Source organism: Peromyscus californicus, unplaced genomic scaffold (assembly GCF_007827085.1).
Source record: "Peromyscus californicus insignis strain IS unplaced genomic scaffold, ASM782708v3 Scaffold_12__1_contigs__length_115047231, whole genome shotgun sequence".
Taxonomy (NCBI): Eukaryota; Metazoa; Chordata; class Mammalia; order Rodentia; family Cricetidae; genus Peromyscus; species Peromyscus californicus.
Genome location: NW_026294413.1, coordinates 31,580,255 through 31,599,000, shown reverse-complemented (window position 1 = coordinate 31,599,000; position 18,746 = coordinate 31,580,255). Strand labels below are relative to the sequence as shown.

Here is an 18,746-nt window from a genome sequence, read left to right as displayed (position 1 = left end):
ATTAGGGATGGGTCAGCAGGAGGGGGGATCGGGAGGAGGGATGACAGGGGGATCTGTGGTTGGTATGTAAAATGAATAAAAATAAAAAATAAAAAAAAAAACTGCCCTGTTCATAAACACCCAGCATAAATGGGGTCATGAAGCTTGAAAGTATGGCAAAGTTTGATTTTCTCCACCATGTCAGCATTAATAGACAGAAATAATCTAGTATTGCATTCCTTATATTACAATTCTGAAGTACTTTTGAAGCACAAAATAATATATTCCTTTGTACAGAAATAAGAATTTTTGTATCTGACTTTCATCATAGCTCTTGTTATTCTTTCCCCCTTTTTTCTGTAACATCATATTAATTTCATTAAAGCTAAAATCTTATACACTAAATTTTCATTTCTGGACTTACCAGCCTCCCTGTCATAAGGCATGTCAATTAACCTCCTTGAGTATTAATTGCTTCATTTTTGAAATGTTGAAAAGATGACACATGTTCTCTAATGGTGATGTGAGAATTCGTTTGTGAGGTAATTAACATGAAGAATTTACAGTGTTTAATATGTCATAAGTTCTCAGATGATGATGAAGATGATGATGATGATGATGATGATGATGATGATATGGTAGTGTTTCTAGTAAGTCATCAGATCACCATAACCATGAGCTTTTCTGAAAGAAAATGCATTGGTGTGGTTTTTGTGACAATAATAGATTTTAACTTTGAATAATCGTCATATGTGTTTGCTTTAACTTATTATATACTTCTTTAAGTAAAGTGTGTTGCTGATTTTATGTTTTTGTTTTGTTGTTGAAGGTCTTAGAGCATATATAATATTTAGATATTGATTCCCTTCTGCCTTCTTTCATAATGAACCATTACAGAAACCTGCAAAACAAGTAATTAATCCAACCATACAAAAAGGTGTACGGATATGTTAAAATAGAATATATACAGTAAGAATTCACAATTATAGAGATATATTAATTAATAATGCATATGAATTATTAATTATAAATTTATAATCTGCTATATGATTTTAATGCATTTTATATAAATTTCTCTTAATTGAGGAGTTAGAAGGAATAAAATAATAAAAATAAGTGAACTTGTATTCTGATAGATACAGGGAAGTATTTTAAAGCAAGGCAGTGAAGAACTCATGATCAGGAGATTACTATCGAAGGCTGTCCCCACAAACTTTGTAAGCTGTTTTAATTGACTTTTCAGACTGTTAGAGACTTACACCTATATAGTCATTAGACTTTAGAACAAAAGAAAAAGTTTGGATACTTTAACAGTAATGGAGATGTATTATCATGTAGATTCTAAGCAAAACAGACTGTTTTCTATTATATATAAGAGATAGATGCTCCTGTATGAACAATGGTGTCTTACTTACTGTTCTAGTGTTGAAAGAGACACTATGACCAGTACATTTCTTATAAAAGAAAGCATTTAATTTGTGCCTTGTTTACAGTTTCAGAGGTTTAGTTCATTCCCATCTTAGTATGAAACATGGCACCAGGGAGGCATGAGGCTGGAAAGAAGCTGAGAGCTGCATCTTGGTCCACAGGCAGAGAGAGAAAGAGAAAACTTGGAACTGGTCTGGCCCTTTGAAACCTTGTAACCCACCCCTAGTGCCATATTTCCTCCAACAAGGCCACACCTACCCCAATTAGGCCTTACCACCTAGTCCTTCCAATCCATCTTAAATAGTGCCACTCTCTGGTGATTAAGGATTCAAATAATATGAGCCCATGGGGAAATTCTTATTCCAACCACCAAAATGCAAAATAAATCCCTTTCTTTATCCTACTATTATATACTTCAGTAGCAAATGAAAACCCTTGCAGAAATTATGTCATATGATATATACTCTTCTCTAAAATTGATCATCTACTTTAAAGCATCTAAACAGCCTCCTGTTATATGGTGTCAAAGCTATTTTAATGTTTTTCTTTATTTTTCTTTCAAACAACCTGCTCCTAACTATTGTCAGGTTTTACATAATTTCCTCTGCCGGCAGTGTTTTATGCCCTTGTTCTCTACGGAAGACCAAAGTAGACGAAAACTACAGGCCCATCAATCAAAAACAACACAGTCAGCACTAAGTCCAATAATGAAAATCATGATTTCATAAATCATCTTCTACAGGTTAGGGTCATCTTTAAAGGGGGAAAAAATCTTATCAGGTGCAGCTGAATATTCTCATGGTCTTTCATTCCTCAGTCTTTAATGAAAACAATATAACAGCTGTCAGAATATAAATGTGTAACCTTTCTTAGCTTCAAAAAAATGCCCAGATTGTGCCCTGACAATGCCCTTGAAATACAATGAAGTCAGGATATTTTTTCTCACAAAGGTACACACATGCCTCTCCTTTAACAGTTGGGCAATGAAATAACTCTTTTTCTCTTTTACTCTCTTTCAGATATGTATGTTTAATTCAGCCTAGTAGAGATTAAATTTAAAACTCAGATTCAGAAAGCTCCTCTCTGGCAGTAACTAGCACTAAATGCAAACAGAGCTTTGATGTGGCGTTTTTTGTTTTAGCTGAATCAACAGCTCTTCTGCTCTGTGACCTTGAATGCTACTACACATATTAGGAAGTAAAATGGGTGGTCTCAGAGCAAATGCACTTCTATCTCTTTAAAAATACTGGCTTCACACTTGCAAAGCTGATTAAATTAGTCTGAGTAGAATAAATTTTGATTAAAGTGTGCACTGTAGTTCATACTCAACTTTCCCAAACAGAATGCACTAAGATTTTGCCCTCAGGCATATCTAAGAACTTGATATAATCCAATAAAATCTGTTATTTCTTAATTTGAATTAGCTATGTATTTTGGAACAGTGTCCTTCTTCCAAATGCTATGTCTTTTCCCAAGACTTAGTTTGTATAATACAAAATTAATTTAGGTATGGGAATGAGACATTGTGGAATGCTGTGATTAAGCATGGTGTTGTTCCTGAAGAATAAGTCAAGAGAACTGAATGAACATTGATGAATAAAAAGACGGAATGAATTTAGAAAGAAAGATGACATGCAAAATGGATTTCTGAGTGTACATTGCAGGTACCTTAGGCAACACTTCATTTATTAAAATAATTGAATTATTACTTATAATCTTAAAATCCAATGCCGAAGGAATCTCTCCTTTGGTTTTACATCTGTGGCAGACATAAGGATGCCTTTGGCTTAGTGAAGCTTACATTATCTTATTTAGTACAAATTCTACATATTTCTATTCAGAAGAGGTTGCTGTTTACAAGCATTTTGAATTCTTAACAATTTTCTGCCTGCTACATAATGTAAAAGCAATGAATGGCTATACAACATCGTTCCACATTCAACTATATGTGATTATCTGGTCCACTGGTCTACTGGGGTGCATTTCTGAAATGAATTGAAGATAAACCCATAATAGTCTAGTTCACACAGGCCCATTTGTCTCAGTTTAAATTCAGGGCCCAAATATCTACTTATTTCCATTCTCCTTTGTGCGTGGTGTTTTCATCATCATAAAACCATATTAGTTCCTTGATTACACCTGGAATTCTGCAAATGCTGTGAGAGCAATACCAATCTCATGCCTGGCTCTTCATTTGAAAATAAGAGCACAGTTGCTGAATTCCAAAAGGAACTGTTGAGAGTTCTCTCTATGTCCTATGTTCTGTCTTGTTTGGGTGAATAAAGTCATATCTGTATGTAACTTAGCAACTCATATGAACCTTCTTTAGTATAGACAAATATAAATATGATATTTGAATAAGATTGTAAGACGAATTGCTAAAGAGTCTTATTAATAAAAACTTGGAGCCAGATATTTGAGTGAAAGCCAAGAGTTCTGGGAATAGGACAAGCCACAGCCGCCCTCTCCTCACCAATTCCTTAGCTTCCAAAGAGACCTATTTCCTGTATACCCATGCCTATATGTCTTCCTGTCCCTGCCATCTCACTTCCTCTCTCTCTGCCCAGCTATATCACTTCCTCTTTCTACCCAGCTCTGTCACTTCCTGTCTGTCTGTACAGACCTCCAGACTAGTGTTGGAAATAAAGGAGTGTGCCATCATGTTTGGCTCTGTTCCCAGTGTGGCCTTGAACTCACAGAGATCCAGCAAGAACTTAGTATATAGCTCAACTGCCTATGGAATGCTAGAATTAAAGGCATGTGCTACCATTGCCTGACATCTACGTTTAATATAGGGCTTGCTTTTTCCTCTGATCTTTCGATAAGCTTTATTAGAGTGCACAATATATTGGGGGACACAATATGTCACCTCATAAGATGTCAAATTTTATTTAACATTTGAGCATAGTTCATCTTAATATTATATTTCAGTCTGTTAGAGATTATATGTTTAATAAATATACTTCAATAAATATACCTAATTAAACTCCTTGCCAATTTAATGAATATTATGATAATCTAATTTTAAAATAAATTCTCTAAATTGATAAAAAGATAATATTACATAAGTAAATTTAAAAATAAAAACAATATGATATTGTTTTGGAATGTGTGTGATATGGGAAATATGGTATGTGAAATATCATAAAGTTATATATATTTGGTATCTCTTCCTGGAACAGGAAGATGGGGAGAAAATATGCTCTATGTAATTACTTAATTTTTTTCATATAAGCTAAGAAACCAGAAGCAAATAGTGTAAATATAAAGACTTGCCGAGTCAAGAAAAGCAATGTATAGATATATCATTTTTTGAACAAACTCAGAGTATTTCATAATAAAATAAAAGAAGTAAATGTTTAGGAAGAATATATTGTGTAAAAGCATTCTACATCCATATATATAGAGATATAAACTTATTTTATTATTTACATTATTCATAATAAAATTAATTTAGAAATATTCTTCTAATGAAAATCATCTAGAAGGAAGTTGAAGGGTTTTTTTGTTGGTTATTTTTTTTAATTATTTTTGGTTTTTTGAGACAGGGTTTCTCTGTATAGCTTTGGTGCCTGTACTTGATCTCGCTCTGTAGACCAGGATGGCCTTGAACTCACAGAGATCTGCCTAGCTCTGCCTCCCAAGTGCTGGGATTAAAGGTGTGTGCCACTGCCGCCTGGCAGACATGAAGTTTGTCTGATGAAATTTCATCAGGGTAAAAGAGCCTATTGATATCATATTACATAGGAATATATATTTCGTAGCACATAAGAAGCAATTCACATAGGGTAAAACTGAAGAGTGCATTGTGTCCTCTTTGTTTAAACATTAAAAATCAATCCTATTTTCAAAACCTGAGCAGGTTTCATTGAATGAGTTCAAAGGAAGATGGACTTACTACATTTTTACATTTTTATCTGCTCCTTAGCACTTTGCTAAAAGTTATCTATTCCGACCACTCTATATATGAGTCACTTATTTTACCAATTAAAGACAGGATCAAATTTATCTTTCCATCAAATTTTTCAATAATGCTATCTTAAGAAAACCTATTGTACTAAAATCATAATACGTTTGAGTTAGGTATCATTTGATTTTCGGCGCCTGAGGAGCCAGCCTGGACCAGACCTAGCCACTACATTTTATTTATCATTATTTGTATTTGCTTTTGTAGTCACCACAGACATATATGTCCAGAAAGATCCAGAAAATGAAGCATACACATGTCTAAATACAGAATTGTCAACCTATTTATATTGATGATTATGGCATAAATTATAACAATTGGATATTTCTATGAGCCTTTAACTTAGAAATGCCCATTTTGAAGCTAAATAAGTGTTGAAGAGTAATACTAATTTTTAAAATTGTGTTTTGAGTTCAACATCAAAGTCCTTCTCACTACTCAAGGGATGTATTTGACACTTGATACTCAGATTTGAAATCACTGCAAATCAGGAAACCTCATGATGATATTAAACACTCCTCTCAGAATGGATTTAGAAGTCGCTTATTCTTTCCCATGTATTGCAAATGACTGAGTTTAAATGGAATTTACATAATATATAAAACCATTTTTTCCGGTTTTTGTATTTGAAGACATGGATTCACAATATGTCACATCTGGCAAGAGCTTAGTATATAGCTCAGGCTTTCTTAAAACTTTTGATTCTCCCATGTAATAGTGTTGGGATTACTAGTATGTGACACTCTTCCTGCAGCAATGCACATTTTTTTTGTGCAGACATAAGCAAATATTAATGACTACAATATAAAAGATTCATATGTCATGTCAGGCTTATCTGCTCACCTAATTGTCAACATTGTCCCCTCAGCCTTTACTCTGTGAAGAAACACCTGTGATCTTTATGGCATATGCATTTAGGAAAGTGATAATTTTGAGATACATGTGTGAGTAGTTATGATAAATTTCTCGATGTATTAGACACCCAATTCTTTGCACTTTTGTAGAGCTGTTGGTTAAAAGGACAAGGATAAAAATGTTCTATTGCTGGGCAAATATTTTATAAGATATTTATAACTTTTTATGACAAAAAAGACCAAAACACTAACCTGTTTATTATAAACAGGGCACACAGATTTATGGAATACTGTGATCCTAAGAATGGTACAAAGGCAATTAAGGAAACACAGTTGCTAAATAAAACAGAATCAATAATGGAATCCTGCTCTATTATCCAGATATAAACTACTCTCAGAGTTTAGGAGAAAAGATCAATTTAGGGTTATATGTTACATCTGATGTTGGTCCCAGGTACAGGGCATGTATCATGTACATGGTAATGCTGTTGATATATACAAGTTCTTTAATACACACTGCTTACCTCTGTTCTTAGTACTTCAGTGTGCTATCGTAATAAGTAAAAAGTATGCCAATGTATTTTGCTATCCATGTGCAAGGATTAAACCATTTAACGACTATATCATCCTGCAGTGTGTAAAGCCCTAAGAATACCTACACTGTAATGTCCAGGATTACAAACAAGCAATACTTTGAGCCATATATACAAAGGCATAGTTACCAATAATTTGCTGTTCTAAATGACCTGTGAGAATGGGTAAAGCTTTGGGAAAATCAAACTGACCATCAAGAGAGGAGGATCCAGAAGATGGCTGTTAATAATTGCAGCTCACAACCTTATTAGAAGAGTGTCCTTGGGTAAACCACTTACAGCTCTGATTCTCAATTTCCATGTTTGAAAAATGAATGAGTCAATCCAGAGAATACCTAAGGCCTTTTAGAACCTACATTTTTATAAGTCTGAGTCCTCCTAATATGTGAATATCATATATCCTGACTTTTACAAGGCACCAGAAGAGAGAGCGAGCACAATCCAGTTCACTTCTTTGTTTAAACCCAATATGACTAAGGAGGCTTACAATCCACATTTTTATGACCTACTGGTATTGCCAACCATATAATCTTCTTAAGTATTGTTTTCTGGGTGTGCATACTGAAGCAGCTTTAGGTTATTGAGAATTACTATGCTAAGTCATGATAATGGGATCTATCAACTCCGAGCACTTCTCTCTAATTGAACCACTGATATGGCAGTTGTATCAGAATGATCTACGTTTCTAAATTCCACTTCTATGGGATTATATTAAATAAAACTTTCTTTTAAAGTTGTATTTATTTTTCTTTTATTTGTATGAGTATTTTGCCTGCATATATGTCTGTGTATCACAAGTTTGCCTGATACCCATTGAGGCTAAAAGATGGCATTAGATATGCTGGAACTGGTGTTACAGGTGGTTGTGAGCCATCACATCAGTGATGGGAATTAAATATTGGTTCTCTGAAAGAGCAGCCAGTGCTCTTAAACACTGAGCCACTTCTCCAACCCTCAATGAAACATCTTGGAAGGATATGCATTTTCTGTTCTTCAATACATTGATGCCAAAATAGCCGTGAAAGCAGGTTTACGACAAAAAAGAAAAAAAAGAAAGACAAGACAAAGCAGGACAGCTGTGTGCACAGCTGAAGGGTCATGAACACATTGTGTGCTTCAAGGATCTTAGTTTCTGCTATCTCAATGTGTTCTTTTGTAGACTAGATAATATTGTTGAATTTTAACATCTTTTACTTTAACTTCGTACACCAATATTAACCATATGGTAAAAATGTCATTAACAATAGACTTGCATAAACTTGCTTTCACTGCTCATACACTCACCTTTTCACACTGACATTCACTGTGGACCTTGTAATTGTCCTGAGTACCGCAGGACCTTTTGTGTGTTAATAGACTCAATCACTGATCTCAACTTGAATAAAATGGATGTTTTCATAGTAACATTTGCGAAACATGAGTGTGTAGGAATGCCAGACACTATGCCTTACTGTGTTTTTTTCTACAGTGGTTGACATATAAATGTCTATGTTCGAGGCCACCTGACAACCTGTGATGCAAAGTGAGCTCATTGGAAATAAATACAAGTATTGCCGTGCTGTATAATTTCGGGTACATATTTGTTTAGCTGATCCTTCCCAACAGAAAAATCTTCAACCCTTGTATGTGTGTGTAGGATGCATTCATAGCTCTGAACTTTATTTACTGTCCAGGTTAATAGAGTCTAGAGCAAAAGCACTGTGAACCATAAGGGAACACGTCCTTCACAGTAATCGAACTATGACGGTTTGTACTTTGGTGCCCTATGTCTTAATTCATTACCAATTTTAACAGGGCATGTTTCCATGACACCAGGAAACCCTGTCTTCCAGGGCAGAAGAGAATGAAACGATTCATGATTGATGACACTATCTAAATACTGGCACAAGCTGGCGAGCTCTTGCAAAGGAGGCGTGTTTGACTGCTTTCTGCCCAACACAACAGCTCATTAAGCAATATTTCCCCATTAATGTTTAGTATTAAACAGTGAATGAAGGACTAAATATCATACGGAAAAACAAATTGAAAACAGCACAGTAGGGTTTAGGGTAAGCAGCCAACAGCCTCCCCTTCATTTGGAAGACAGCTTGCATACCTATTCCAAAGATTAATGAGCAATCAGTTCTAAATTAAACCAAGACCTGCATTTAAGTCTTTTTTCCCTCTGTTGAAAGTACTGCTCTGAGTTACACTAACTGAGATAAAATACAGTATTAGCCTTTCCATGTGTTGTGTAATGTGGTTAGAAACATGAAAGATAGTTTCTGAAACATTTCCTTCACATTTTTTTATCATTTATTTTCTTGCACAATTTGAAAGGAAATGGACCATGATGAGGTCGGCAGTTTCTGCCACATGATGCAGAATCGTGGTCTCTGTCAGTCACTGAAAAAACAGTCACCTCTTTGAAGAGGGAATAAGAAAACTACTTTTATGAACATCACAGATTCTATCAGAGGTGGCTAAAGCAGAATTTCAATTCTATAAAAACTGTCAAAAGAAGCACCTTTCTATAAGAGCATGGATACTGTTATAGTAAGTGAAAATGTGGTCGAGACCATTGTTGTGCTGAGTCTTCAGGACACTGACAACACCACTGATCTGTACCACATTGAGAAACATTTTATATTTAGGCAGACATGGTTTTACACTCCACATGATCAAATCTTCACAATGTGAAGTTTTCCCTAGAGGAAGTTAGTTGTTGGTGGGAACTGGCTTAAGAAAAATAAGACAGAAGACATCAACTGTTCCAACCATGAAATTATAATCCTATGAGGCAATCCATGTGTTACTCAGCAACATTTTCTCATCCCACTATGGACTTATGGGTGTTAGAGTGTGGATAAATTTAAATATCTATCTGTGTAACAGATAAAAAAAAAGCTGATACAGTAAAGTGTAATTAAAAAAAAGAAGCACATTATTGAGGTATTTTTAGTGTGCAAATTTAATCTTACTGTATTTGTGCAAAGGCCTCCATATACAGATATATTTTCTCATGTTATTTTGGGCAAGAATAGCCACGTTTTTTCTAGAATTAATTCCATACTTTTTATTAAACTTTGAGAGGAAAATATATCAGTATAAATTTTTGTTTATCAAAGAGGAAAGCTATTCCAATTGTTTAAGAAAAAAATACATAATCTAAATATATTGCTAAAAGATTGAGTAGTGTTCCAATAAGAATCCCGCATCCCTTGCATGCAAATTTCCTGGAGTTATGAAGTAATCTCATTGGGCTGGGAAGTCCTTGCATATATAATTAAATTAGGGATGTGGAGATGAAGTTCTAGTGCTTTATAAGAGTAAATGCAAATCCAGTGACAAATTTATTTCTAAAGGATGCATGCCATAGACATGTAAGGGCACAAAGGCCTTGCACACTCAGAAAAGAACTGGAGATGCCAGGAATGTTAAACATACAGCTTACTTCTTCAAGGGTATAGCTACTCTTCCTGGAATGCTAGGAATGTTGTAGTTGCACTACCTGAGGATCCTTTGTGTCTGATGAGACAGGCTATGCCATAACTCCCAGAATTTATGATTTTACTGATCCAAGACCTTTCCCCTAAAATCTTGAGTGTTGATTTTAGACCATAAATACCACTCTTACGAGTGATATCACTTATGCTTTTCAACAGCCTGAGTGACTTCTATGTCACCTTAGGACCAGGCCAATGTTAACACCCATGGGCATTTTGTTTACCTCAGTCAAGTTTCCAAGATGCTTAATCTTGGATACTGTCACTGAGTCAACACTACTCATTCTTGTGAAAGATCCAGATGTTCTTTGTAAGGAATCTCAATGTAAACATGTCTTAAATTGTTGTGTACTTGGGAATGAGTTAATTGATATCTGAATACTTTTTCCAAAAATTGTTCTATGCTTAAATATGGGTAAAGTCAAAGGATCTAGACCAGACTCTAGAAGTCCTGGCCTATCACCAGTTACAATAAAATTGAGGTGAGTCAAGTTTCCTTCTTGTCTCTTTGTGAGTCGTGTTTTCCCTGTCAGCTCTGAAGCCTACAGGGGAGTCAGCACATGGGCACACAAAAGGAAGAGGAAAAAGAAACTGTGATCATGGAGGCAGGAGCTAGAGTGACTGTTGTAAATCAGAGAGCATGTGCTATCCCCAGGCATTTCACACAAAAAGATAAAATTTCCCCTAAAAGCCCAGGAGGGATTGAAACACTGCAAGCATCTTGTTCTCAATTTCCAAGGTTTGGATACATAGAGTTGCAAACTAGAGATCCTGGTACTTCAGAAGATGAGGAGGGGGAGTAAGTGCAAAATCAGCTTTGAAATAGTAAATTATTATTAATAATAATAATTATTATTATATTACTAGTGTTGTTGTTGTTTTATACTCATCACCAAGCTCATGGCTATTTCTATTTGATCACTAATAGACAGCATAGTGTGGAATGGTCATAATGCCTGGTCTTGGTATGAGCGTCCTGAAAGAGAAGGCCGTGTGATCATAGAGTCTGTCTTCAAATTGACATTCCATCAAAGAGAAAGTGGACTCTAAGCAATTTGTTGGAAAAATTATCCATATAATTTACCCCATTCTTTCATTTGCTTTTTCTGTACTATCACCTTTTTGTGAAAATGGTCCATCATCATTCCCCTTCTCCAGCCTCATCATCAGCATTGTAAGAATTTACAATCATATGGCACTTACATTTCGCTACCATACTGTATAAAACATACTCATTTTGTACTCAGGTAATCCTGCAAAATAGGCACTATTGTTCTGACTTGATACAGACGAGCAACTGAGAAACTTGCCCAAAGAGAGGAACATGATAGGAGAAAACCGAGCTGATGATAGAGTTGCAGAAAATGACAGTGACTCCTTTGGTGTGGCAGCACTCTGGCACCCCTCAAAGAGCGTGGTCGTTTCCCTGAACTCAGATGCAGACGATCTTATCATATATGTACAAGCTATGTGATACGCTGAGTGACTCATCAGAATAATGCACACACTGACTGCTGGATAGGGATGGGGGCAGAGCCAGTGAGGAGGCCAAAAGATTGGTGAGAAGACAATAAGTAGCAGTGTTTCTAGAATATAATACTTGTTCCCCTATCCTTTAGAAAATATGTGATACAGTGGGGGAATCTGTAGAATCAGTCTCTGAAACTCAGTTTCTTTGTAGGACCATAGATGAACATAACAGTTGACACAAAAATATATTTTTAATTATTTTAATTATATATTCCATTTATGTATATGTGCATGTTCTTGTCTGTTTTTATGTGCACCATGTGTGTGCCGATGCTTGCAGTTGTGATATGAGGGCATAGGAAAGCCTGGAACTGAAGTTTCAGGCACTTGGAGGCCACTGCGTGGGTGATGGGAAAGCAAATTGCAGAGGCAAATACAATAGGCACTCTTACCTGTTGAGTGATCACTCCAGGCCCAGTGTACCATGTTTTTATAAGAAAAAATACTTGAAGGATATTTAAGCTTAAAATAATGTACCTAACAGAATGTTTTGACAGTTTTGAAATTGGATACATATCCTGATATAAGTCCAGGCTCCATCAACACTGCCTTCTTTGCTGCTCACAGTCATGTGAGTAAGGTCAGCATCACTCAATAGTCATAGTAAGTGATGATTAATGTCTTTTGATATTCAGATCCCAAATGGAAAGTGGAGAGAAATGAATAAATAAATAGTAGGTATGTACTTTAATGATTTCATAATTTTTGATACTAAGGTGAACTCACAAACTACTTTATCATGATGTTCATAAGAATTGTTATTAAATAAAAAGCAAATAACTAAAATTAATCGAAATTATTCTGTGTGCAAATCTCTAATGTTTATTGATGACGTAAAATAGTTACTTCTTGTTGATAAGAATTCCAGGTGTATCAAACCTTTCAGACTTTTTTTCATTACATTCATTCAATGTCTGTCTTTACTCTGTCACAGGAGATGACACTTCCTTTTGAAAACAGTGCTTCGGAACATTTGTAGTTAATTCCAGAACAACAACCAAGATCATTGTATTCAAAAAATTTGAGAAACAAAGCCAAAATATACAAATGAGATTCTCTAACAAGTTAAAACTCTTCCCCATACGGAAAACTCAATAGGAGAGAGACATGAAGTATAGAATGGGAGATACTTTGTGAATATTCATGTGAAAAACTAATATCCAAAATACACAAAGATTTCAAAATTTTCATACGAAAGACTAAATATCTAACTTAAAATGAGTAAATCATATGAGTAGATATCACTTTCAAAAGAAGAACTGGAAATGAAGACAAATATGTGAAATTGCTTGATATCATTAGCCCTTGGGAAAATATTGTCTCACTCAAGTTAGAATTACAAACATCAAGAGAGGTTAAATAAATAAAAATAACTAGAATTATGTAGAATAAAGGGAATTTACACAGTATGGTTTAGAATAATACAGATTACGCAGGATGGTGTGGGGTGTCCCTCCAAATTAACTATCTGTGTTTGGGGAGATCTGCACGGTGAATGCCATCAGAACAAGAAAGAGATTGTATATGTATTTACAGTACAAGAAAGAGAAAGTAATATGTATTACTGCATTATTCATAGTGCTTAAGATTTAAAATAAATCAACATGTCTGTGAAGGCCATGAATAGATAAAGAAGTTATAATGTATTTGTGTATGTGTGTGTGTGCAATACAAACAGTGGAACATTACTCTCCCTTCAGAAAAATAAAACTCTGTCTTTGAAGCCAAGATGAACCTGGAGGATAGTGTACGTCTGATTTCTTACCTGGAAACTTAAAGATATTAAAACAGTAATTACTGGAGTTTTGGAAGGTATTATAAAAAGTGTGTCACTAAAGGGAGCTTTGATTTGATCTGGTGTACTGTATACCCATGTAGAAATACCACACAGAAACCCATTAGTGTGTAATGCCATTAACAAAAGTACAGGAAAAGCAAAATAAGCCCAAAAATTTTAAAAAATATTTGAAAGAATGAACAAGAAAATGTTAGAAATTTCAAGATCTATTTCACTCTTCAGCTAACAGAGAATATTAATAGTGATATTATTTAGATCTGTACAATCATGTAGAGAAATATGAAATTGCAGAGCTATTAAAAAAAGAGCCCAGAGAGAGAAAAAGAAAAGTAAATGTGAGGGGCACAACACCCCCAGTTAACTGGGTCCTCCTGTGGGAAATGAAAATCCCCAAGTGTTTAGACTGAGTTTCTAACAAATAAAATAGAACCTAATATGTTTTACACTGATATATTTTAGGTAATAAAACTTAAACTTTATAAAATAAATATATATGTGGAATTTTAATCCAAAGCATGCAGACACCTCTAATTTCTTGAACATTTTGTCTTTTCCTACTCTTCTAGTTTACTTTCCATTAGAATAAATTTCTTTTTTATTTAAAAAAATATTCATTTTGCATACCAACCACAAACCCCCCTCTAATCCTTACTCCCGTTCTCCCCTCACCCACCAAACTCCCCCCTCCCCCACGCACCTCACCTCTCATCCCCTCCTCCAAAAGGTTGAGTTTTCCCAAGGGAGGCCTTACCCTCTATGAGGAGGGGATGGGGGATGGGTTGGGGGCAAGTATGGGGGGTGAGCAGGAGAAGAGGAGAGAGTGGGAACATGGATTGGTATGTAAAAGAAAAGAATTTTTTTTTTATCATTCTAGAATTATTTATTTCATTGCTGACATTAGGTTTCAGCATGCAACTCTCAACAATAAGCTGCCACCCTCCATTCTCAGAGAAGCACCAAACACTATGGTGCGATTACTTAGGTTTTCAGTCTTCCAAAGGCCTGTATTGCCAATATCATTATTTATGTGATAAGCCTTTTAGGGACTTAGAAGCACTTATTCTCTACAAAAAGTCATTTATAAAAAAAGTTTATAAAAAAGAAATAGCCCTTTCATGGTTCTCCCACTGGACCTCTCCCCCAGCTTGATAATCCCATTCCCTCATGTTCTCATCCCTCATCCCTTCCCCTCCAGTGTCCCCTCCCATCCCCAGTTTTCTCATGGAAATCTCCTCTGTTTCTTCTTCCCAAGGTGATCCATATGTCCTTCTTAGGGTCCTCCTGGTTTCCTAGTCAACCTCAAAGACAGACACTACATCAGAATAAAGGGCTGGGAAAAGTCTTTCCAGTCAAATGGACTTAAGAAGCAAGCTGGTATAGATTCGTAGTAACCAGAACCTGGAACCAACCTAGATGTCCCTCAACCGAAGAATGGATAAAGAAAATATAGTGTATATACACAATGGAGAACTACTCAGCAGTAAAAGAAAAAAAAAAAAACAATGACATCATGAAATTTGCAGGCAAATAGATGCAACTAGTAAATATCATCCTAAGTGAGGTAACCCAGACTCAGAAAGACAGTGTATGTACTCACTCATAAGTGGATACTAGATTTAAAGCAAGGGCTAATGAGACAATTTCTATTTGAAATCTCTTTGTGTGTGTGTGTGTGTGTGTGTGTGTGTGTGTGTGTGTGTGTGTGTGTGTGTGTATGCATGTTTACACTAACACATGTAATGAGAAAGTAATGAGAAAGTTGTCAGGATCCTGGACTGGTGTTACTGTGAATTTGAGCACTTAATTGTAGGTGAATTCTCCTAGACCGTGGTTTTGCTGCTTGGGCAGCATTCCTTCCTTTCTCTTCAACATTGACTAAACTGCCTGCTTTCTTTAAATAATCAGGGTCTCTCCTCCTTCCCAAAGGGTGCAGAGATTCTTGAGAAGAGATATCATCAATAAGTTAGTCCTGGATTTGTTGTAACTTTAAAGTTCCTTTGAATTCTTCTCTAATCAATTCTGGTTTTGTGGGTTCAAAATAACACATTTTCCTTATTCTCATGCATCTTATGCCCTCCACCTGTGTTTCTCTCTCTCTCTCTCTCTCTCTCTCTCTCTCTCTCTCTCTCTCTCTCTCTCTCATTTTCACCATATCCACTTCTTTAAACCTTACTGGGTTTTATTTTATTTTATTTTACTTTGTGTGTGTGTGTGTGTGTGTGTGTGTGTGTGTGTGTGTGTGTGTGTATGTGTGTGTGTGTGTTGTTCTGCTTTGTTTTCAAACAAAGCAAAAGCAAATAGAGCGGGCAGACTTCACTTTTTCAGCCCACTCACTCATTTCTTACTAAGCCAGTTTCCCTTAAAACATCCAATGATTCTGTTTACCTCTCTTTTAAAATTCAAGCTGTTCCAATTTGGCTTCTGCACACAACACAAAATCCTTCAAACCTCAGACATTTTATCTTTGTTCTCCAAAGACACTTCAAAACCAGCATGCCAAAAATAGAGATTGCTGTCTTCTCTTACAGTCTCCAGTGTTCACCTTCTGGTCTAAGCTGAAGCTGTGTTATTCTTGACTTAGTCCTCATCCGCAACCCACACAAGATATTATTTAAGCACCAGCTCCAAGCAACACCTGAATCTTTCTGTCCACATACGTCTCAGCTGTAGAGTTTTTCTTCTTACAGTGCTTTCTGGACCAGTTAATTGGGCATTGTTCTGACATTTCCCCTGGAAGAGGTTGTCACCATACTGTTCCTTGTTGTTTTGTCAGGGTTGAAGAACAAGTTTTGAAGTGACTGTTGCTTAGGAATGTTAAGATATATGAAGTCAGTTCTCTATTTCTATCAAAAAGGAGGAAGAGTCTTCAGCAACTAGAGTCTTTCTACTGTGAGTCCTTTAGAGAAGGAGTAATATTATTTATTTTCATTATGAACTGTGCAAGCACAAAGGAAGAACACCTGGGGTTTGAATTAAAAATGCTGCCGGGCTGTGGTGGCGCACGCCTTTAATCCCAGCACTCGGGAGGCAGAGCCAGGCGGATCTCTGTGAGTTCGAGGCCAGCCTGGTCTCCAAAGCGAGTTCCAGGAAAGGCACAAAGCTACACAGAGAAACCCTGTCTCGAAAAACCAAAAAAAAAAAAATAATAATAAAAAAAAATAAAAATGCTGTGTAAAGGCACTGTGACCCTGTGCTGCTATTAAAAGATGGAATAGAGTAATGTGCCTGTACACACGCACACACACACCAAGTTATTAATGATTTTGCCAGAATGAAGATTCTTCAGAAGTAGAAAGCTCAAGGTTCAGAAATATTTTTAAATTGAGGTACCTAAAATCAGCACATATTTTAATTATGTGTATTAGTTTACCTGTGAAAGGCTAAAATCTCTCTCTCTCTCTCTCTCTCTCTCTCTCTCTCTCTCTCTCTGACACACATACACACACAGTAAAAATAAAACATCTTTTTAGTTTAAGTGACTTTTAAAACATAAATCTTCAGCATTATATTTATCACAAGATAAAACACATGGGATGTCCATAGTGCATTAAAGCATTCATACAGCTACCACTATCATTTACTTCTCTATTTTATAAGCATACACAGTTTACTCTATGTAAATATCATGGTAAAATATAGATAGACACTATTTTGTTTAAAAAGATTAAACAAAGATACAAAAGAAATGAAGAAAAAACTCGATTCACAAATATTTTAATTTTGTATCTTTTTAAATTAAAAAAGTGGTACTGTCATTTCTCTGAATTCAAAATTTTTGTGTATGTGATATAAATTGTTCATACTGCTCTGAAATTTAAGCAATTATTTTCTTCTTCCCTGTGTTTATTTATTCCATCCCTTTTATTTTAGATACATCAGGGGATGCTAATGGAACCCTATTTGTGCATATTTCTAATATGTAGATGCTGTGGGATGTTCTGTATGGCAAATGTATTGCTAATTAGTCAATAAATAAAACACTGATAGGCCATTGGCTAGGCAGGAAGTATAGGCGGGACAAGGAGGAGAATAAAGCTGGGAAGTGGAAGGCTGAGTCAGAGAGACACTGCCAGCTGCCATGAAGAGAAACAGCATGTGAAGATGCTGGTAAGCCACGAGCCATGTGGCAAGGTATAGATTAATGGAGATGGATTAATTTAAGCTGTAACAACAGTTAGCAAGAAGCCTGCCATGGCCATACAGTTTGTAACCAATATAAGTCTCTGTGTTTACTTGGTCGGGTCTGAGCGTCTGTGGGACTGGCAGGTGAGAGAGATTTGTCCTGACTGTGGGCCAGGCAGGAAAACTCTAGCTACACGTAGAATAAAATTGGTGAGTCTTATTGGCCTTTTAATTTTAAGATTAAGTAATGAGTATGATGGTGAGAATGATAAGTTCAATAGTTTACAAGGATCATTCAGGCTCTTCTTTTTTTTTTGTTTTGTTTTGTTTTGTTTTATTTTGTTTTTTGTTTTGGTTTGGTTTTTCGAGACAGGGTTTCTCTGTGTAGCTTTGCGCCTTTCCTGGAACTCACTTGATAGCCCAGGCTGGCCTCGAACTCACAGAGATCCGCCTACCTATGCCTCCCGAGTGCTGGGATTAAAGGCGCGCGCCACCACTGCCCGGCGCTCTTCTGTTTTTAATAATATTTAGAACCAGTGACCTAAACATATAAACAATTCAATGTGAATCAATTAATTCAAACAGAAACTAGTAAATGTGGGAAATAAAATTGTAACGGGAAAAGGAGGCCATAGCAGAGGCAGGAAAGAAACCATTTGGCCTGGAGGAAAGAACTAAAGATTTTTCATGCATGTATGAAGTTGTCGAGCAACAAAATTTAACACAAAATGAAGGATTTTGAGTGTTCTCATGACAATGAAAAGAAATATCTTTGAAATAAGTGAGCAACTGAAATATGCTCAGTTGATGAACAAATAATGTAAAAACCATATCAAACATCCCATTGTCTTCCACAATGACGTGCATCCACTATGTGTTAAAGAAAAGATTTTTTTAAATGTGAAACACAAGGTTATTTATTAAAGAAAAATTATTAGGTATGAAAACTTTACTTCTGTATATATAAACAATGTATATCTTAATACATAT

General features: G+C 35.7%; 1 protein-coding gene across 4 annotated transcripts in view; it reads right to left on the bottom strand.

The window, feature by feature from the left end:
* Window positions 1-18,746, bottom strand: part of Pcdh9 (protocadherin 9) — a 913,030-nt gene that overhangs the window by 217,740 nt on the left and 676,544 nt on the right. The window lies entirely within an intron of this gene.